We start from the raw sequence: 23,292 nt of genomic DNA on the forward strand, positions 1-23,292 counted from the left end.
GAATAAGATGAACATCAACAAAAGTGAAACATGAGTAATGGCATATAACTGAATTACATCAACCAGTGCTGAGTGAATCAGATTAACAAATGAGGCACTAAGAGCCATTTTGTAATTTGTGCAGCAAAATCACTGGCAATTGCTGGAGTAGAGAAGGTTTTAAATGCAGACTGGCAATAGCGAGAAAAGTATTTTTTGAAAAAGAGAAATTTGTTAATATTGAATTTAAATGTTTGGAAATCCTTTTCTGAAGGTATTTGTCTGGAGTTTAGCCTTTCATAGAAGTGAAATGTGGACAATACACAGAAAAGGATAGAAGCCTTTGAAATCTAGTACTACTGAAGAATGCCGAGATCAGACGACTAGGTCGAATAATGGTCAAGGGTTTACCAAGTCGAACTGAGGAATAAAAGAAATTTATGGCACAACAGTAAGGAGGTTCATGTGGATGTAAGTTGCAGTGGTTAGGTATAGATGAAGAACAGACTAAGCTGGAGAGCTGCATCAAACAAGTCTTTGGACAGAAGATACCAATAACAACATGGTTAGTATGTTAAGTCTGCTTAAATAACTTTCACTTTTGTTAGTTGGTTTTACAGGGCCTATAGTCATACTCTCAGAGCATTTTAAGATGTTCCCAAATTTTTTTAGTCTCACAGATTTCCTGCACAATCCACAGGCTGGAGTTTGTGGCTTGTATGTGGTCCAAAGATGAGTCATATAATGGTACTGCTCTCATACTTTTCAATTCCTGTAGGATATATATATATATATATATATATATATATATATATATATATATATATATATATATATATATATATATATATATATATATTTCAGTCTTTGGTCATAGCATCAGTTATTCTTGCATTTAATTATACAAAAAAAGGAGGTGTGTCTTTTCCCATGAGCAACTTTTGAAAAATGTCTTGAAACATTTTCAGCAAATCTTTGCAAGGAACATTTGCAGCTGTGACTAGTTTCATCAATATATATAAAAACACACACACACACAATTCGAGGTGTGGGGTGGAAGATGGTGTCAAGAAGCTCCTGAGAAACTAATAGAAATTAATAGACGGTGGAGGGGGGGGGGGGGCAGATATCACAATAATGACTTTACTTTTCTCTCGGCTGAGCTATGTTGTTGTTGTTGTGGTCCTCTGTCCTGAGACTGGTTTGATGCAGCTCTCCAAGCTACTCTATCCTGTGCAAGCTTCTTCATCTCCCAGTAGTAGCTTGGAGAGCTGCATCAAACCAGTCTCAGGACTGAGAACCACAACAACAACATAGCTCCGCCGAGAGAAAAGTAAAGTCATTATTGTGATATCTGCCCCCCCCCCACCCTCTATTAATTTCTATTAGTTTCTCAGGAGCTTCTTGACACCATCTTCCACCCCACACCTGGAACACAATAATGACTTTACTTTTATCTCGGCTGAGCTGTATACCAGCCATAAGCAGTAGTTTAACTGCAGTTTTTGAGCACTGAGAATTTGTAAGGAATAATATTCACATGATTAACACATTTTGGAATACTAACTATTTTAAAATTTGTGATGTATAAAACTTAGGCCTAATAAAATTTAATTTCGATGGTAGGTTAAAAATGCAGAATTCCTCGAGCGTTCCAGGTAAAATGTGATTCCCTGGGAAGCCAGGTTTTCCGGAATTGTCACCCTGACCTCTTTTACATATCAAAAAAAGCAATCCTTTTTTTCAAAGCAGTAGATCTGCTGTAGCATTCAGATTAAGGTCAATGCAGTAGCAAATTGTCCTCCTTGTGCGAAAACCACCTTACTCTCCTTTTATATGCTCAGCTTCTTATTGTGAAATTTATCTGACTTCTTATGTTATTAAACTCTCTAAACCGAAAAACAAATTAATGATTAGATTTAGGACTTCAATCGTAAAGAAGTTTAGCTACTATTTTCAGATAATCAGCCAAAAGCTTTTCCAAGTACACACTGAAAATGTCCTGAATTAAATTTACATGTAAATGAAACTACTGGCTTGTCTTCACATCTACAATACACCTTTGCAAATCACACTAAAGTTGTCCTGTTTGTAACAAAAGTGTTTCCTGTACTACTCTCACTTTTATTTTCATTTTCAACACACAGGCCAGTAGTCCACATGGTTTTAGAAGTGCATTTGGTCTGCTTTTTATTGCCAATCTTTTGATTTCCTAACCAATGGCATTCTTAAATATAATAGTTGTTAGAATTGAACTATGTCCACAAGAACACGGATTTTAAAGAAAAGTACATTTTAGCATTTTGGAAAAGTTCATATAATTTGTAAGAGTACTAAGAATTTTTTTCAGCTGGGGGAGTGGTGGGGAACAGCCAAAAGTTGTTTTTCCAACTGTCTGTCTTGAACCATAACATATCTGTATTTTGTGTTGCATGATGTCATGACTGCACAACATTTCTGAGTCACTTCATGTTTATGCATGGTGTATTACAGTATTTGACATACTCTTCTGCTGGGTCTTTATTATCCAATGTTGTTTGTTAGGTATGTTAGTGAATCATTTGCTATAAGTGTGTTTCAAGTTGTTACTGGTTGTGTCAGTTTGCAAGTGAGTTATTTTTATTTTGCATATTGCGGCTGGTGGAACCTTGTTTGCATTTGGAACTATTATTACTGTGTGTTTCTTATGGTCAGAGATCTGGTTTTCTTTTTAGTTTTTTGGTCAGTCATGGATATGACACAGAACTTTATGGATAAGCCATTGCTTATTGCAATGGGCTAAGATACAGTGCCTACAAACAGGCTCCTAAGGTCATTTGGATTGATTGCATACAATTTTGTTTTGTTTTTATGAGTGTATCTTTGTTATAGGAAAGCGGGGGTTCCCGGGATTGTTGGTCAACCCAGACTTATGGAGTGGTGAGTTTGGTAAGTATTTAGTGTTGATTTGGTTTTTACGTATATAGATGTTGTTTGTGTGTATCAATATTTTTGCTGCTGCAAGTTTTCATGAATTTTGAGATTCTTCTTGCTAGTGTTTGGTAATTGTGTTCGATTTGCTAAATATTGTTGTTTACACATTTTTTATATTAGTTATGTGACAGCATTTTCGTTTATTGTACTATAGCCTTTATCTTAGATACATAGGGGAAGTGAAGATTTAGATAACTGGTTTGAGTGTGTTGGTCTTAGGTACGCAGGCTCCTTTTAAGATGCTATATAGGACAAGTGAAAACTGCAGTATCAGGTTTTGGAATTGTATGGGTTCATTTTAGCGAGGGCTTTGTATGAGCTGCAAAGGTCAACATATAGTCAAGCCAAATTTACCATGCCAATGGTTTTCGTTTTTGCATTTTTTGGTTGTGTTGTACATTGGGAATTAGGCCTACGTGTTTGATTTTTGCCGAATTTGTTTTGGAATGGTGTTGTAATTCTTTTTGTCTTATATTTATTTGCCCCCGCCTAACCCCCACAAGTCATGGTCGGCGTATTGTTGGCTATGCGCTTCGTGTCAAGAATCAATGCAGAAGGGTGGATTTGCAACTTTCGGTTTTTCCGACCATATTGTCAAAACTTTCGTAAACGTTAGGTCCATCCGCCCTTAATGTGGTTTTCAGTGATTTGGATAAGTGGATTCTTAAGTTAGCCTGCTTTACAATAGGCCACAGCGAATTAAATATAGTTGTTATGTTATAGCATAAATACGTGTATACATTTGTGTAATTCAAGAAATGTCTTAGAAAGGGAGATACAAAATTTATACGAAATGTAAAAAAAAAAAAAAAAAAAAAATACTTTAAAGGCAAGCAGCACTTATTTTTATCCAAACCAATTTCGAACGGAGAATGGCTATTTAATTCTGGGTCATTATTAATGCCAACAATAGAAGCTTTTTGGGTGGCATGCTTCAACGTACCCGGGAGCTACCAGATCAACAGTTGAAAAGAAAAATCACAGAATTTCTATTAAAACTAAATCCATATGGCGATAATGGATTCTTAATGAGCTCCAAGAAAATGGTGTAATGGTAATATTTTTATTATTGTACAAGTTGAATTACGATATGATGCACTAGTGAACAGGCACATACATACTTTAAAGAATCTTCTAAATATTCATTATTGTGACACACGTAATGCTACAACACTTTTATATGGTGTATATGTGTGTAGTGTGACCACTGACGCTTCAAATGATCACTACAATACACATAAAATTCAATTCAATATCGACAAAGTGAGAGCGAACAGTCAATATGTTTCAGAGCGTGTAAGAAGTTAATCGATTTCTTTTACTTGCAAGGACACATGCAGTATTACTTCTCTTTTCGAATACGACTAATTTTATTTTAATAAGAAACAGGTTGTTGGTACATAAACTACACACAGATTTTCTGCCACTTGCTATGTGTTCTTAATCTGATGCTGCATATCTTACCTTTTCACTTGCATTTCGCTAAAACCATTTTGATGCCAGCATAGAGTCATGAAGGAAAAGATTCCCATTGTTAGCTTTCAAAACCATTACACAGAGAAGTGTAGCGTTACCCGCCTAATTTCTTTCAAATCAATAGCCTTTTGTTCCAAGAACAATGCTTCGAAATTAACAATGGGTATTGAACACGTCAACTGGAGCGCCAACACTCACAGAAAAACATATTGAGTAACATGGAATACTTTTATGTCATTATTTAGTTACTATGCTCACATGAACGAACGAAACACTTCATCCCCCCTTTGTTTACTTTTTGCTGCAGTTGCAGGAACAGTCACAAACAGCAGCACATAGCACAACCCAGCCCAAGCGACAAGTCACTGTCGGAATCCACGCAAAGATCATATACGATGTCAATGAAGATGTGACGCCGTCATCGTGAAACCAGCTATTGTGGAACTTCGCTGTGTTTTGAGAGAGCAGAACACAGTCACACTGTGAGTGAAGTCTCTGTGAAGTGCAGTGTCAGTCATCGAGAAAAAGAAAAAAAACAACGTAAATTTGTGAAAAAATGGTTACTTGTGTTGTCTACGGATGAGCAGACAGCAGCGGGAAGTCAGCTGTCTACCACAGGTAAATACTTTATTTACAATAATATTTTTTGATGTAATTCTCGAAAAGTTCAATACTGACTGATCTAATCAGATGTTTACAGAGTTGTGAGGACACGCTATGCAGTAGTTTAAGGTTAGGAGGATGGGGAGTTTGAAGTACTGTATGAATAGAAAATAAAAGTTAGAGATCTGGCCTCTACCACCCGGTTTTCAATATAGTTTTACATGTCGGCCTCAGCATGGAATTGCGGTAGAGTTTATTTATTCATTCATTCATTCATCCCTAGGCATATTTCGTTGTATGGATGTCACCATTTTTGATTATATGGAGTTGGTTACAAATTACAATCTATTGTGTCTACTTTGTAATTGGTCCAACTTGACTATTCATTTGTAATAATTTTATGTCTTATGAATTCTTTAATAGATGCAAAACCATTTACTAGAAAATATTCTTTAAGATATGTTTTAAATTTATAGAGTTCCCCTTAGGTTTTTGATCTCATTTGGTAGTTACATAAGATCTTGACTCCATGGTAAACATAGTGGTTTGGGCCTTTGCTATATTCATTCTATCGAGGTACAAGCAATCACTTTATCTAGTTTGACGATTGTGTGTGGAGCTGTTTCCTGCATACTGCTTAGCGTTTCTCTATTTTTACTTTTGTATAAAACTGTAGTTTGTGGTATTTATTCACTTGGAACTGTCAGAATAGGGCTACCCCATTTCTGGAATAGCTCAATGTAGAGGGCCCTTTTGTGGCCCTTGCTCGTAATTTTCAAGATTCATTTTTGCAATTTGAACATGTTTTCCACATTCTGAGCTTTCGCACTACAGAATATTATGCCATAACTTATGAAAGAATGGGTATGTGCACAGTACATTGCTTTTAGGCCTGAGCTATTACACAGTGTGGTTAATATTTGTAAGACATAGCATGCTGTGCTAATTCTTTATCAAGTACTCCAATATGTTCATCCCATTTTAATTGCTGATCATATGCATACTTAAAAATGTTGTGCCAGCAACACTTTGTGGTTTCATTATGTATTTTTGCTATAATAGGTTTTTTGTTTATGTATAAGCTCATGTTATTAGTCTTTTTACATTAAGAGTTAATTAGTTGTTGTATGAACAGTTGCAGACACCCTTAAGTACCTTTTCAGCTTTTACTTCTAATGTTTCTGGTGTCTTCCTGTCGTTAGCAAATAACACAGTTTCTCCTTGTATGACCCACATGGGAAGTCATTAATGTAAATGAGAAACAGTATTGGGCCTAACTCACTCATTTGAGGGACTCTGCTGTTCAAATATTCTTGATCTGAAAGGTGTTTTACCATATAATTTGAGCCACTTAAAATTCGAGATGTCTCTATCCTTTGCACTTTGTCTGCTCGGTCAGACCTAAAAGATTTATTTACTACTTCCCTCATTTCTATTGCTTCAAATTTACCTAAATGTATTTCATGATCAACTGCTGTACTAAGGTCTAGGAAAATGCCTGTTACTTGTTGTCCATTATCTGTGCCTTCTAAAACTGCTTTTGGAAATTTTTCTGCAGCAGCTTCTGTTCCATTTCCGTTCCTGAAAACAAACTGTTCTTTGCATCAAAGTTGGTATTTGTTTAAATAATCCGTAAGTCTGTTTTCACACCAGTTTCTATTATTTTAGAAATAGAAGACAGTAATGAAGCTGGTCTGTAATTCTCTGTATTTTCTGTATCACAATTTTTATGTATGGCAAGAACTTTTACCTGCTTTAAGTAATCAGAAAAGCAACCTGGTGAGAATGACTTGTTTATAATGTCTGTCGAGAATGACTCATTTATAATGTCTGTTAGGGGTGCTTTTATGCTGCTAACGCAATTTTTTACTAGACACATTGGAACATCATCTCAACCTGTGGACATTTTACTCTTAAATATATGTACAATCCTACTGATTTCCTTCCCAGTGGTAGGTTATGGCAGCATTGTACGAGGTTTATTTTAGCTGTGTACTGTATTTTAGGAGGCTTTTCTTGCAATTTGGTTGCTATATTACTAAAGTAGTTGTTTACAAAGTTGTCCATGTTCTTAGGCTTATCAATTAAACTATTGTTATTTCTAATTTTTATGTTCATCTTTATGCTGCCTGTTTCTTGTTTTACTACATTCCAAATGGCTTTGGTTTTATTCTTTGAGTTGTGCTTGGTCTTATCCTTTTTGATTTATTTTCTTTAATGGAGCTGAGATATTTGAGCATTTCAGATAATTTTTAGATATTTTTTTGTTATCCAGTCCCCATCAGAATATACTACCTAAGGAAATTTTAATTTGAATATATTCATGAATTTGTATAATTTTTTTGTTTCCATTTGTTTCTGAATATGCTTCTGACCATGTCTGACTGATCATCTGCATTGCAAATTCACATCTTTTTGATTTCGAAAACACCCTTCTGTAGCTAAACTCTTTTGTTTGTTTCTTTGTATGTATGGTTTGTGGTGTTCACTGTTTATTTCTTTTCTCTTTTTGAAATAAATGAAGATAAAAAGACTACTAGAGATCCATCGAGGGTTTGAGTCACTGTACCCCAGAAAGGATTCGCTGTCACCGTGTCAGTTGTGCTTTTGCATAATAAATATAGGTTGTAGGCTGCCAATCCTGCGGCAGCCCAAGCTATTGCTTGTTTATCCTCACAGTTGACTGTCAGTCTGCCACAAAAAGTGTCATTATTTTATAATTGATTTATAAAATTATTGAGGCTTTCGTGGCCACTTGAATGTCAATCACTGGTGATGGCGAAACGTCAGGAAAATTGTCAGTCAAACATTGGCCAAAGGACCTGAGACAGAAGCCAACAGACAATACCTTCATTTGATTTGTCTCTTAATTTGATTCTTGCCATGATATGCTTCATTTTTATGTCTCCACCTGTTTGCGTACTTTGAACATTACAAATTATGCTGCTATGCAGGACTGTGAAATTATCTGTATTGTACTTATTAGCTCTGTAGTTCCAGGTTTTTGTTAGAAATAGTTGTTACTAGTATGCAGATATTACTATAATTTGCTCGGTGAGGTAGGTGACAGTATCAGGTTAGTTGTTTCTTTTTGTTCTTATAGTGTCAACCAGTGATGAATTTTTCTGTTCCACGACTTAAGATACTATTTAACTTAAACTTTCAATTAATTAGTTTATGTTATCTTTAATTGACTCACTGCACGTGTATCATTATTTGCTTTCTATTATGTAAACTTTTAATGTTTATGAAGCCTGTAAATTTTGTAGACAGTGGACTTTTCCGTATTAACAGTTCAATAATATCGCGCCCCCGGCAATAAAAAGTGACAGAAACGCAGCAATTATTGGTTTGCCATTGAAAAATACATATGGAGTACCCTGGCGTGCAAGAAAAATGTAATGAGATTTAATTCCGAATATACTTACTGGAAATTTGAAGGAAGCTTCTGCTGTTTCATTATATGTTTCAGGGAATTAATTTTTTAATATGTGTTTCCTCAGGCATTGCATTTCTCTAGTTGACCCCTTATTCTTGTCAGGCAGTCCCTCCACTCCCCCTCGCTCGAATAGTGCTTCATCTCGATTGGCAAAGATAGGGGTAAATTAAAACCACATCGATGAAATGGATCCCATCCTACAGTGGAACTTGCAGATGTTCAGGATGCATGTGGAAGAACTGTCACTTATCTAAGGGTAAACCACTGTGTCTGTGTCTGAGGAGACTCATTTCCATCCATCATACACCACTGGGCTACGACGCTATGTGCTCCACAAAAAGGACGACCTGAGTGCAGAGAGAGCTAGAGGAGGTGTAGGTATTATTGTCAGTACAAACTAACACTCCTCGCTTCTCTCACTTATGACAACATTACCACCAGTTGCCGTATCAGGGCACGTGCGTCATCCGTTGACAATACGTTTCCTTTACTTGCCACATGATGCACTTGACAAAGAGGCCCTAACCGACCTTATTACACAGCTCCCCCGCCCCTTCATCCCCTCTGCAACTGCCTGCCCCAGAGGTAGAGCAACTGAGAGGCTTCTCTCATCATCGTGCGCACACTTGCTAAATGTGGGAGTGAGCACTGGGTTGTTCTCTGCCATTTATCTCCCACTTTGCTCTTCAGCTCTTACTCACACTGCTCAGTGGGAAGTGGTCAATGAGCTGCACAGAAGTGATCACTTCCCGATCTGGATTCACCTGCCCATTGGAGTGAAACCCGAAAGGAAACTGACACGATGGGTGCTCGGTAGAGTAGACTGGACACTTTATAGCCAGTTGGCCCAGTTCGAACATTGTGCAAATGTCGAGGCACGGGTGGATCCACTGTGCTACTGCAACATCCATTCTGCAGTCCACGGGACAACAGAAGAGGCAACTTGTCCCTTGGCAGATTGCCGAATGCCGCTACAATCTGCAGGCGTGTGACTCTGCATAGGTTCAAGTGTCCGTCAACTGCAGAGAATCTCGCAGCCTTTCAGGTGGCGAGGGCAAAGTGTCACCGAACTATTCTAGAGAGCAAGAAGAGGTTGTGGAAACAGTTCCTGAACACCATTAATCGTTCCACCAAAACTTCCGTTGTGTGGGAGAGGACGTAGGTGCCCCACAGCTGCTGTAATGGGGAACGGCATTCTCCAGACCGATCCACTAAACATTGCCGAGACTATGGTGGCGTATTTTGCCACCGTTACTGCAACAACCAGTCAGGATCCAGGTTTCCATCGCCATAGAGCGGTTACTGAGAAGTGTAGTCTCGACTTCCGGTCCACCTCTGAAGAAAATTACAACTGCCCATTTTCCATGTCGCAGCTGGATTCTGCATTGTCTGCAGCTCGTGACACATCCCGTGTTCACGACAGCATCCGTTACAGTAGGCTGCGGCACCTCACGAGGCGAAACAAAAATATCCTTCTCGCACTTTTTAATGCCATTTGGGTGTCAGGTCACTTTCCCGACTCGTGGCACGATGCAATTTCAATTCGTCTTTTAAAACCTGGCAAAGCCTGTACGTGCCCAAGTAGTTACTGTAGTGTTACCCTCACTAGCAGTATGGGGAAGACCTTGGAGCAGATGGTCACCTGCTGCCTTGTCTGGATCTTAGACTCCAGACAACTCTGTAGTCATTTTCAGTGTGGTTCAGGACGTATCACTCCACCTTTGACGAACTTGCCCTCTTAGAGGTGGCTATACAACACGATTTCCTACACCAGCATCACCTTCTAGGTATATTTTTAGGCATCGAGAAGGCCTACGATACTACTTGGGGGCACCTTATCCTGGAGCAGCTTCACAAATGGAGTTTTCGTGGTAATCTTCCCATTTTTATTCAGTCCTTCCCCTCGCCACGATATTTTAGATATTGAGTCAGTAACCCCTGTCTGATCACTTTGAGCACGAGAACAGTGTCCGTCAAGCTAGGGTTTTAAGTGTGACTGTCTTTGCCTTAGCTATTAATAGCATTACATGCAGAGTGAAAAGTTCTGTCCAGTGTTCTTTGTTTGTGTATGACTTCTCTGTGTTTGGCCTTCTTCAAGCCTCGCAACGACAACACGTCATTTGCAACTATTCGATGTTTGGACGGATGGACGCAAAAGAGTGGTTTCACATTTTCCACTGAGAAGTTTGTGTGTGTTCCTTTTAACCATTCTCGTTCCATTTTAATCTTTCTTGAGTTGAGGATGAGGGCACTGTTCTTACTTTTAAAGACACAGCGAGTTTCTTGGGCCTCATATTTGACTCTAGGCTTACCCGGTTACCGCATCTTAAGGATTTGAAAAAACGGTCACTTAACTCTTTAATTATTTTAAAATGTCTTAGCCACAGTGCGTGGGGAGCAGACAGGGCTTGTCCATTCCGGTTTTACAGGGCATTTGCGTGCTCTCGGCTCGACTACGTGTGCACGGTGTACGGATCTGCGAGACCCTCTTATTTACAGATGTTGGATGTGGTGCACCGTGAAGGGATTCGGTTGGCCACTGGGGCATTCAGAAGTAGCCCCATTCCAAGCCTCTGTGTAGAGGCAGGTGAAGCACTACTTCACATCAGACGACAGCTACTTAAGGTGTGCCAGGCGTACAAAACACTGTCCGTACATTACACACTCATCTGCTGTACCACTGCTGAGCCTCAACTGGAAAAGCCTTTTTGTAACAGGCAATGAGGCCCTGTGGGATTCGTACACACGATTGCCTTCTAGGAATTGGTGGGGCCGGTCCTCACATTTCCCATTGCGATGGGAGCAGATTTCCACCGTGGCTTCTACAGGGTCCAGACTTACTTTAGAGCTACAGGGTCCAGACTTACTTTAGAGCTGATGAATTTTAAGAAAGGTCATACGTCAAATTTTACATTTCAATCCTTGTTTTTTAACATTTTAGATCTGCATCACAGTTTCACAATAGTATACACTGACGGCTGTAAGCGAGGGAATTCCCTCGGCTGTTCCGTCGTGTTCCTCAACTGTGTCACCATGACTTGCCTTCCTGATGAGTATACTGTTTTCTCAGCGGAGCTCCACACGATCCTAAAGGCACTGGAGCAGATGTGTAGTATTCAAACTGTTTCTCATTTGCTCCAATTCCCTTAGTGCCTTACAATCGTTACACAACCTGTACACAGCTGAGGAGTTGGTACGGCTGATATAAGACCAACTGTAGTCGCTCCGACGGCACGGTAAGAGAGTGTCATTCTGCTGGGTGTCAGGTCACGTAGGGATATGGGGAAATGAACAGGCCGAGGAGGCCTGCAGAGGACAGGATGTGGTAAAGTGTCCTATTCTCTTGCAGGCTGTTGTTTCTGCACTACACAGAAAGCGCACGCACTTGTGGGATAAGGAATGGCTCACGGTGACGGCCAATAAGCTTTGGATGATGAAGTGGCGTTCTTCCTGCCAGTTGTTCGGGTGGGATGAAGTGATCATCACGTGCCTTAGAATTGAGCACTGCCTTCTCACAAACAACTTTTTACTACAGTGAGACGATCCCCAGTTTTGTGATGCTTGTGGCATGCACATCTCTATGTGCCTTATTTTAACGGAGTGCATTTTATATCGTGATGCAAGGGCAGAAGCAAATATTGGTGGGGATCTGCCCTCAGTTTTAGCTGATGATGAGACGAGTGTGGCTAAGGTTTTAAAGTTTTTTGATGTGTCTGGACTCTGACCTAAACTTTTAGGCTGGAGGTTTTAGTGCATTAAAGAGTGGATGGTTTCTCCTTTTTTTATTCTTGTGGTCAGCCAGCCATTTCCATCTGCTACATTGTTTCAGCTCCTGTCATTAATGTTTTACAACTGACGCAATACTTTGTTCTGTCATTCTGAGTGGGTATGCACGTAGTTTTACAACTTTTGTACCTGTGTTTTACATGCTGTTTTATCTTACTTTTTTGTGTATTTTATTGACACTCGTCTCCATCTGTTTTCACGCAGCTACTAAAGACCTTGCTGTCTCGTGCCCATACAAACATGTCTGAGTCTGTGCAATGTACAGTTTAGTAGATTCTAGGTATTCTTTTAGGCTATAGAGAAATAAAATTAAATAACCTTTTAATTTATTTCAGAAATCAGCTGTCTGTTCAGTCCATTTTGTTGTGCATGGGATTTAGTATATAAATTGCATCCAAAGTTTGAGACCTTATTCAGTTAATTTGATTCATTTCCTATGGAAATAATTGTCACTCTATATTGCTTGCGTTGCGATTGTGTGTGTGTGTCTATTTAACTGTGCATAATTGTTAAAAACATGTTTACTGAAGGGACAGTAGTGATATTAAAATTTTTGCATTTATTTCTGCAGGATGGTTATTGGGTGAAATTTGCATTGCAAGTAACAGTCTTCTTTTGATATTTAATTAGCCATTGTATTAGCATGTGTGCTGCATTTCTCCAGACTGTGATGCGGCATGATAAGTGGTAGTAGATTAAGCCATCGTACATTGTAAACAATGTGCATGTATTTACTCTGTTTAGACATCATTCTGATTAAGAATATGCTACTGCTTATTTTAAGCATACTTTGCAGATAATGTCCTCCTATGTCAAGTGTTTATCAACAATGGCACCCAAGAATTTGTGATTACCTACCTCTTGAGAACTAAATTTTTCAGTCCTAACAAAACTCTACCATCTGGTGAGCAAAATGTGTGAGACAGGTGAAATACCATCAGACTTCAAGAAGAATATAATAATTCCAATCCTGAAGAAAGCAGGTGTTGACAGATGTGAAAATTACCGAACTATCAGTTTAATAAGTCACGGCTGCAAAATACTAACGCTAATTCTTCACAGACGAATGGAAAAACTGGTAGAAGCCGACCTCGGGGAAGATCAGTTTGGATTCCGTAGAAATATTGGAACACGTGAGACAAAACTGACCATACGACTTATCTTAAAAGCTAGATTAAGAAAAGGCAAACCTACGTTTATAGCATTTGTAGACTTAGAGAAAGCTTTTGACAATGTTGACTGGAATACTCTCTTTCAAATTCTGAAGTTGGCAGGGGTAAAATACAGGGAGCGAAAGGCTATTTACAATTTGTACAGAAACCAGATGGCAGTTATAGGAGTCGAGGGGTACGAAAGGGAAGCTGTGGTTGGGAAGGGAGTGAGACAGGGTTGTAACCTCTCCCCGATGTTATTCAATCTGTATATTGAGCAAGCAGTGAAGGAAACAAAAGAAAAATTCGGAGTAGGTATTAAAATCCATGGAGAAGAAATAAAAACTTTGATCTTTGCCTATGACATTGTAATTCTGTCAGACAGTAAAGGACTTGGAAGAGCAGTTGAACAGAATGGATAGTGTCTTGAAAGGAGGATATAAGATGAACATCAACAAAAGCAAAACGAGGATAATGGAATGTAGTCGAATTAAGTCGGGTGATGCTGAAGGAATTAGATTAGGAAATGAGACACTTAAAGTAGTAAAGGAGTTTTGCTATTTAGGGAGTAAAATAAATGATGATGGTCGAAGTAGAGAGGATATAAAATGTAGACTGGCAATGGCAAGGAAAGCGTTTCTGAAGAAGAGAAATTTGTTAATATTGAGTATAGATTTAAGTGCCAGGAAGTCGTTTCTGAGAGTATTTGTATGGAGTGTAGCCATGTATGGAAGTGAAACATGGACGATAAATAGTTTGGACAAGAAGAGAATAGAAGCTTTTGAAATGTGGTGCTACAGAAGAATGCTGAAGCTTAGATGGGTAGGTCACATTACTAATGAGGAGGTACTGAACAGAATTGGGGAGAGGAGGAATTTGTGGCACAATGTGACTAGAAGAATGGATCGGTTGGTAGGTCATGGTCTGAGGCATCAAGGGATCACCAATTTAGTATTGGAGGGCAGCATGGAGGGTAAAAATCGTAGAGGGAGACCAAGAGATGAAGACACTAAACAGGTTCAGAAGGATGTAGGTTGCAGTAGTTGCTTGGAGATGAAGAAGCTTGCACAGGATAGAGTAGCATGGAGAGCTGCATCAAACCAGTCTCAGGACTGAAGACCACAACAACAACGAGAATTGAATTACCTAGTTCAAGACGAATTTTGTTAATGTTTGTAGATTTATTTGTTCACAATTGTGTGTACATTGTCTGACGTGCATTTTGTAACAAGTTGATTTTACTGATAAGTAGGTAGAATTTTTCTGTATCGCACTTTCAGGCACTTTCTCATTTATTTATTTACACGTCAAGTTCCGTAGGACCAAATTGAGGAGCAACTCTCCAAGGTCATGGAACATGTCAATACATGAAACTACAACTTAAAAGTAATAACAGATAAAGTTTCAGTAAATGCAGTCAACAATGTAACATAAGAATCAGCTTAATTTTTCAAGGAACTCCTCAACAGAATAGGAGGAGTGACCCATGAGTAAACTCTTCAGTTTCGATTTGAAAGCGCGTGGATTACTGCTAAGATTTTTAAATTCTTGTAGAAGATTATTGAAAATGGATGCAGCAGTATAGTGTACACCTTTCTGCACAAGAGATACGGAAGTCCGATCCAGATGCAGGTTTGTTTTCTACTGAGTATTAACCGAGTGGAAGCCACTTATTCTTAGGAATAAGCTAATACTGTTAACAAGAAATGACAGTAAAGAATATATGTATTGAGAGGTCAGTGTCAAAATACTCAGACTGGTGAACAGGAGTCTACAAGAGGTTAGTGAACTTACACCACCTACTGCCCATTTCTGAGCCAAAAATATCCTTTTAGAAGAGTTACATCAAAATGCAAAACCATATGACATAAGCGAATGAAAATAAGGTAAGTAGACTAATTTTTGTGTCGAACAATCACTTATTTCAGATACCGTTCGAATAGTAAAAATGGCAGCATTAAGTCTTTGAACAAGATCCTGATCGTGGGCTTTCCACGACAGTTTACTATGTATCTGAACTCCTAGAAATTTGAACTGTTCAGTTTCACTAATCATATGACCATTCTGTGAAATTAAAGCGTCTGGATTTGTTGAATTGTGTGTTAGAAACTGTAAAAACTGTGTCTTACTGTGATTTAGCGTTTATTTTCTACAAGCCATGAACTTATGTCATGAACGCCAATGTTTGAAACCGAGCTAATGTTGCTTTACCACCAAGCTAGTGTCATCAGCAAATAGAAATATTATAGAGTTTCCCATAATACTAGAGGGCGTATCATTTATATAAATAAGGAACAGAAGTGGCCCCAACACTGATCCCTGGGGGCACTCCCCATTTGGCCGTTCCCCACTCGGACCTCTCATCATAGCCATTCTCAACACTGTGAATAATGGCCTTTTGCTACCTGTTGTTAAAGCGAGTCTGAACCAATTGTCAGCTACTCCCCATATTCCATAGTGATCCAACTTCTGGAGCAATACTTTCTGATCAACACAATCAAACACCTTAGTTAAATAAAAAATACACCTAGCATTCGAAATCTTTTATTTAACCCATCCAGTACCTTACAGAGAGAAGAGAATATAACATTTTCAGGTATTAAGACTTATAAAGCTGAACTGTTCATTTGACAGCAAATTGTGTGATATGAAATGATCAATTACCCTTACACACACCACGTTTTCAATAATTTTAGCAAACACTGATGGCATAGAAATTGGTCTAAAATTGTCTACATTATCCCTTTCTCCCTTTCTATAAAATGGCTTTATTACTGAGTACTTTAATCGTTCAGGAAACTGACCGTTCCTAAAGGAAAAATTACAAATATGACAAAAAAAAGGTCAACACGTGCAGCACAGTACTTTAATATTCTGCTAGACACTCCATCATAACCATGAGAGTCCTTAGTCTTCAGTGATTTAATTATTGACTCAATCTCCCTCTTGTCTCTATCACAGAGGAGTATTTCAGACATCAATCTCAGAAAGGTATTTGCCAAGAAAGTTATATGATTCCCTGTAGAAACTAAGTTTTTATTTCATTCACCCACAATGCTTAGAAAGTGATTATTAAATACTACACATATCTCTGACTTAACAGTAATAGAAATATTTTTACTACAAACTGACTTTAAATCGTCAACCTTGTGCTGTTGATCAGACACTTCCTTCACAACTGACCATATGGTTTTATCTTGTGAATTAGCTGTTCTATTTGCATTCTACATACTCTTTGCCTTCCTAATAACATTTTTAGCCACATTACAATACTGTTTGTAATGGACTATTGCAGCTTGATTGTGACTACTTCTAACATTTTGATATAATTCCCGCTTATCAGCCACCCGGGCTGCCTATTACTGCTAGTACCCTGTTTAGAATGCTCTAAAGGAAAGCAACTCTCAAAGAGCATGAGATATGTGTTAAGGAAAGCATTACATTTGTCATCTATTTAGCACATTAAACCAGGAGAAAAATGACATCCCTTGGATAGATCTGTAATGAATTACAGAATAAGGAAATATAAATGTGAAATCCACCAAATATGACTTGATAGCTGTGGAAGCTGTGAAATCAAGATTGTGCTATGTGATACGCTTTTCTTACACAACCTGAGTACCGGACATGTGATCTCAGCCAATCAGAACACGTATGAGAGCACATTACAGCTGATGTAATCAGCCAATCATATCATCACATTTTCAGTGCGAACACACAAACTACAAAAAAATTGTAAGTATGGAAAACAAATAAAGAAATATTCCAGTGTAATGTACAAAGTGTACAGTACCAAGCAAAGCAATGCTGTAACATACCTGTAATGTTGACAAAATTGAAGGCACTAGTTTCCCCAAAAGGCACGGAATTGTAGTTGTTAGTCTTTCTCGCAACATTTCTCGAAAGAATTATTGCATTCCACTTCTGCTGGGTGGGTAATATTTACTCGCTTCAACAAAAAGTTATGCAGTATTATTATTATTATTATTATTATTATTATTATTATTATTATTATTATTATTATTATTTCCCCTGGTGATATGCTTGATACTGAGCTTGTGTGAACAGAATGATCTTTTGTATCAACGAAGTTCAGAGTATGGATCACTTTAAGGTGCAGAAAACCTTCAGTACCTTGAGTGTTATATGAGCCGAAGCAGTCACTAATGATCATAATCCTAGGGAGGATCTTTTCTTTTATTATTGTGAAAAACTCTTCCTCGGTTCTACATTCAATGGGCTCGAGGAGCATTTTTTCGGCCCTCATTGAATTTCACCGAACACCCAATTTTGAATGATTTCATGGACTGTGTTGTTTCCTTTTCACAAATTTTGCTTCGCTAACCCACAACTAAACTGTTGCACTCCAACCTATCTTAGACCTCTGGATACACTACAGATCAGTCTGTCACAACAACCAGATTTTTGCTGCCAATTCAAGCTGTGTTCTTATTTCCCAGCCTAACACCACCATCCTAACAACACCATAGGAAATCGCAAGGTACTGGAAAATACCACACTCCTGAAAATCGCTAGCTGTTAGTAGAATAACAGCCAAGTGCTTGTAACAACAAAGAATGTATAAGTCAGCTTCATTCTGAGCAATTTAGCACTGGGTCACCAAACCCTCCTAGAATTTAGGCTTGCAATTGGTACAAATTTGTGGCTCCTGCTAACATTTTGAGCAGTAAAATTGTTAGTATAGGGTGCAAAATAGGGCATTTTGTTCATGGCATACCACTAGAGGCTGTGTAATTAACAAGTGGGTAAATATATCTAAAAACAAAGAAGCTGTAACTTACGAAACGAAAGTGTTGGTATGTTGATAGAGACAACAAAAACAATAAAAACACACACACACACACAAATTTCAAGCTTTCGGAACCAAAGGTTGCTTCATCAGGAAAGAGGGAAGGAGAGGGAAAGACGAAAGGATGTGGGTTTTAAGGGAGAGGGTAAGGAGTCATTCCAATCCCGGGAGCGGAAAGACTTACCTTAGGGAGAAAAAAGGACAGGTATACACTCGCACACACGCACATATCCATCCACACATACAGACACAAGCAGACATATTTAAAAACAAAGAGTTTGGGCAGAGATATCAGTTGAGGCAGAAGTGTAGAGGCAAAGAAGTTGTTGAAAGACAGGTGAGGTATGAGTGGCGGCAACTTGGAATTAGCGGAGATTGAGGCCTGGCGGATGACGAGAAGAGAGGATATACTGAAGGGCAAGTTCCCATCTCCGGAGTTCGGATAGGTTGGTGTTGGTGGGAAGTATCCAGATAACCCGGACGGTGTAACACTGTGCAAAGATGTGCTGGCTGTGCACCAAGGCAAGTTTAGCCACAGGGTGATCCTCATTACCAACAAACACTGTCTGCCTGTGTCCATTCATGTGAATGGACAGTTTGTTGCTGGTCATTCCCACATAGAATGCATTACAGTGTAGGCAGGTCAGTTGGTAAATCACGTGGGTGCTTTCACACGTGGCTCTACCTTTGATCGTGTACACCTTCCGGGTTACAGGACTGGAGTAGGTGGTGGTGGGAGGGTGCATGGGACAGGTTTTGCATCGGGGGCGGTTACAAGGATAGGAGCCAGAGGGTAGGGAAGGTGGTTTGGGGATTTCGTAGGGATGAACTAAGAGGTTACGAAGGTTAGGTGGATGGCGGAAAGACACTCTTGGTGGAGTGGGGAGGATTTCATGAAGGATGGATCTCATCTCAGGGCAGGATTTGAGAAGTCGTATCCCTGCTGGAGAGCCACATTCAGAGTCTGATCCAGTCCCGGAAAATATCCTGTCACAAGTGGGGCACTTTTGTGGTTCTTCTGTGGGGGATTCTGGGTTTGAGGGGACGAGGAAGTGGCTCTGGTTATTTGCTTCTGTACCAGGTCGGGAGGGTAGTTGCGGGATGCGAAAGCTGCTTTCAGGTTGTTGGTGTAATGGTTCAGGGATTCCGGACTGGAGCAGATTTGTTTGCCACGAAGACCTAAGCTGTAGGGAAGCGACCATTTGATATGGAGTGGGTGGCAGCTGTCATAATGGAGGTACTGTTGCTTGTTGGTGGGTTTGATGTGGACAGATGTGTGATGCTGGCCATTGGACAGCTGGAGGTCAACATCAAGGAAAGTGGCATGGGATTTGGAGTAGGACCAGGTGAATCTGATGGAACCAAACGAGTTGAGGTTGGAGAGGAAATTCTGGAGTTCTTCTTCACTGTGAGTCCAGATCATGAAGATGTCATCAATAAATCTGTACCAAACTTTGGGTTGCCAGGCTTGGGTAACCAAGAAGGCATCCTCTAAGCAACCCATAAATAGGTTGGCGTATGAGGGGGGCCATCCTGGTACCCGTTGCTGTGCCCTTTAATTGTTGGTGTGTCTGGCCTTCAAAAGTGAAGAGGTTGTGGATTAGGATGAAGCTGGCTAAGGTAATGAGGAAAGAGGTTCCTCCGCTAATTTCAAGTTGCCGCCGCTCATACCTCACCTGTCATTCATCATCATCGTTGCCTCTTTACTTCTGCCTCGACTGACATCTCTGCCCAACCTCTTTGCATTTACATATGTCTGCCTGTGTGTGTATATATGTGTGTGTGTGTGTGTGTGCACGCGCGCGCGCCCGCAAGTATATACCTGTCCTTTTTTCCCCCTAAGGTAAGTCTTTCCGCTCCCGGGATTGGAATGACTCCTTACCCTCTCCCTTAAAACCCACATCCTTTCGTCTTTCCCTCTCCTTCCCTCTTTCCTGACGAAGCAACCTTGGGTTGCGAAAGCCTGAAATTTGTGTGTGTGTGTTTTTTATTGTTTTTGTTGTCTCTATCAGCATACTGACACTTTCGTCTGGTAAGTTACAGCTTCTTTGTTTTTAGATATATTTTTCCCATGTGGAATGTTTCCCTCTATTATATTCATAACAAGTGTGTAAACTATTAATAACGACTTCCTTTGAATAAAATATGGAGTAGCAAAATTTACGATGATTTAGTAACAATATCACCTTCCCTCCACCTCACGCCCCCCTCCTCCTCTCTGCTGTTCTACGATTAAGTTCTGTTGTCACACCCAAGCTGTGCCATAGCCTTGGAAATGATGATATGGAAACCATGACACATTCAGAATAAAATGACAATATATTTCTCTCAAACAGGAGTGGGAATGTCATTACCTCATTTGCATAAGTTTAACATGTCGTTTTACACCTCAACCTCACACATCCCTGATGTGGAGAAGGGGGAGGGAGGGGGGGGGGAGACAGAACCAAAATTATGAATGAAGCTGTAGCTACTTTTATTTCTACACTTCATGTAATTTGTGTGTGGACAATACGAAATAGTCACATTGTCACCGGCTAAATAGACCACGCCTACTATGCTCAGTTAATCGGCTAGCTGGATAATGTGTCGTGTGCTCAGATTGTGTAACAAAAGCACATCGTTCAGCGCAATCTCGATTTCGCAGTTTCAGAAGCTATCGTGCCGTGTTAGGTGGATTCCATATTTATACTTGCTTAGTCCACAAATATGCAGTTTCAGTACTACAGCGCATTAAAAAATCTATCCGAGACGTACATTTCTTCTCCATTTAATGTTCTACAGTGCCTGAAAGTGCAGTACTGATATATACAAAAATTTAACCAATATATTTATAGGTCACCTTCAGTTTTGTAGTCACTTAATTCTAGTTCTTCTACCGACTTACTTATCAGTACGAGCAAAGTGTCATTGGCAAGCATAACTACATTGCCACGTACACTGATGTCCAAAATTAAAGCAACAAATGGCAATTTTGTAAGGTTGTGTTTATTTTGCCACGAAATAGCATAAACAGGTGATAGTAAAGTAAAAACAACGTAAAGAATATGGAACAGAACATAAGTCTCATGTTGAGGCAATAATGCCCATTCTTCCTGCAGAGCTGCTGAAAAGTCTTGGGGAGTGGTTGGTGGATGCTGATGTGATGCAACCCAACTCCCTAATGCATCCCAGACATGCTCTAAGAGATTTAAAGTGGGAAAGCGAGCAGGCCACGTCATGTGTGCAGTATCCTTTGTTTCCAAAACAACATCAACCACGTCTGCTCTGTGAGGTCGATCATTATTATCCATCAGTGTGAAGTCCGGACCTACAGAACCTTGCAATAACCGCGCATGATATCCCAAGATCTCCTCGTGGTATGTAACAGCAGAGAAATCTTGCTGATTCGCCCATACAATTTCACGAAGAGGCATTTGAGTGGCCAGCGTAATACCTGCCCACGCCATTAGGGATCCTCCACAATATCGGTCTCTTTTTCACAATATTTGGGTCCTGAAGTCGTGTTAAAAGTGCCCTCCAGATGTGAATCCACTGAGAATCACTCTCCAGACCAAATCGGACTCACCTGTGAAAAGAACATTGGGCCTCCTGTTTGACCGTCCAGGTGGCATGTTAACGGCTCCACACTGGATGTTCCCTTCTTTGAAGAAATGCCAGAGGTAAACAGACAGCAGATCTCCAACAATGAAGGCCATTGCGCTGAAGCCTTTTGTACGTCGTTTGCTTCAATACAACACGTCCAGGGGATGCTGTGAGGTCAGAGGCCAGTTGCAGTACAGTACTAAGGCGATACCGTCGTGCCATTACAGCCAAATAACGGTCCACTCGTTCTGTCACACGAGGCTGGGCCTGTCCTGGTCTTTGGGATAACAGTTACGGTGTCCATAAACTGTTGCCTCATCCGAAAAACAACAGGATGATTCACGTGAAGCCATCGGGCCACATCAGTTTGTGACTTTCCTGCTTCCATTCTTCCTATGCCCCTCCACAGCAGAGTCTGTAGGCATGTTCTCAGTGCCTTAGTGCACCATCTGTGATTGTGCACACAGCGGTTGTGGATGTAGGAGTACACTGTAAACACTACCCCACTCGAAGGTGCCCTGGCATCATTGCTGGCATGCCTGTGTGTTGATCGGAATGCCATCTTCTGTGCAGAACACAGTCGTAATATCATCTGTTGACTGTTTGTATGATTATATTGTGAATTACACACAGGATGGGGAAATAGCATTTTGTTGCTTTAATTTTGGATACCAGTGTACTACTGATATCGCACCGTTTCCATACAGAATGAAAAGAAGGGGTCCCAGAACTGATTCCTGAGGTACACCCAAGTTGACTAGCCAAAAATTAGAGAGTATGTTTACAGTAAAACCAGTTGTTCTGTTCTTTACTTCTGCATATGGCTGCCTTCCACAAGCAATTTGATGATGTCAGCTACCTTGCCACTGATACCATAACAGTGTAGGTTAGGTATTAGTCTGTTACACACACGATCAAATGCCTCTGGAAAATTGAGGAAAAATTCCTACACTTCTCTTTGTTCATCTGCTGCCCCAGTAATGTTGCCTACAAAGTTAGCTGGGGCTGCGGTGGTGGATGTGCATTTTTTAACAGTGCTGTGTACCGTGAGTATGTTATTTCTTTCTCTGTAAAAAGTGATATTCTGTTTTTGAGGACAGTTTCCACAGTTTTAGACAAGACAAATCTGATAGTAATTAACATGTTGTTTGCAGGATTTTTAATGTTTTGTTGTTATGCTCTTCACTCGTGAGACTAGTTTGATGCAGCTCTCCCTGCTACTCTATCCTGTGCAAGCTGCTTCATCTCCCAGTACCTCCTGCAACCTACATCCATCTGAATCTGCTTAGTGTATTCATCTCTTGGTCTCCCTCTACGATTTTTACCCTCCACGCTGCCCTCCAATACTAAATTGGTGATCCCTTGATGCCTCAGAACATGATCTACCAACCGACCCCTTCTTCTTGTCGAGTTGTGCCACAAACTCCTCTTCTCCCCAATTCTATTCAATACCTCCTCATTAGTTATGTGATCTACCAATCTAATCTTCA

General features: G+C 39.8%; 2 protein-coding genes across 10 annotated transcripts in view; one reads left to right on the forward strand and one right to left on the reverse strand.

Annotated features, from left to right (window-relative positions):
• LOC126426773 (zinc finger protein 723-like) overlaps positions 1-4,787 on the reverse strand; it is a 203,167-nt gene extending 198,380 nt beyond the window's left edge. For 4 of the 5 annotated variants that reach the window (XM_050088762.1, XM_050088763.1, XM_050088761.1 and 1 more), the window contains exon 1: positions 4,417-4,761. The gene's annotated coding sequence lies outside the window, so the exon portion shown is untranslated. Of the gene's footprint in view, positions 1-4,416 lie in introns of all 5 variants that reach the window. The other variant, XM_050088759.1, reaches the window with a different exon arrangement.
• A 40-nt stretch (positions 4,788-4,827) lies between these two features.
• LOC126426776 (uncharacterized) overlaps positions 4,828-23,292 on the forward strand; it is a 156,069-nt gene continuing 137,604 nt past the window's right edge. The window contains exon 1 of one of the 5 annotated variants that reach the window (XM_050088772.1): positions 4,828-5,046. The gene's annotated coding sequence lies outside the window, so the exon portion shown is untranslated. The remainder of the gene's footprint in view (positions 5,047-23,292) is intronic. The other 4 variants (XM_050088771.1, XM_050088769.1, XM_050088768.1 and 1 more) reach the window with 4 other exon arrangements.

Source organism: Schistocerca serialis, chromosome 11 (assembly GCF_023864345.2).
Source record: "Schistocerca serialis cubense isolate TAMUIC-IGC-003099 chromosome 11, iqSchSeri2.2, whole genome shotgun sequence".
In the NCBI taxonomy this organism is placed as follows: Eukaryota; Metazoa; Arthropoda; class Insecta; order Orthoptera; family Acrididae; genus Schistocerca; species Schistocerca serialis.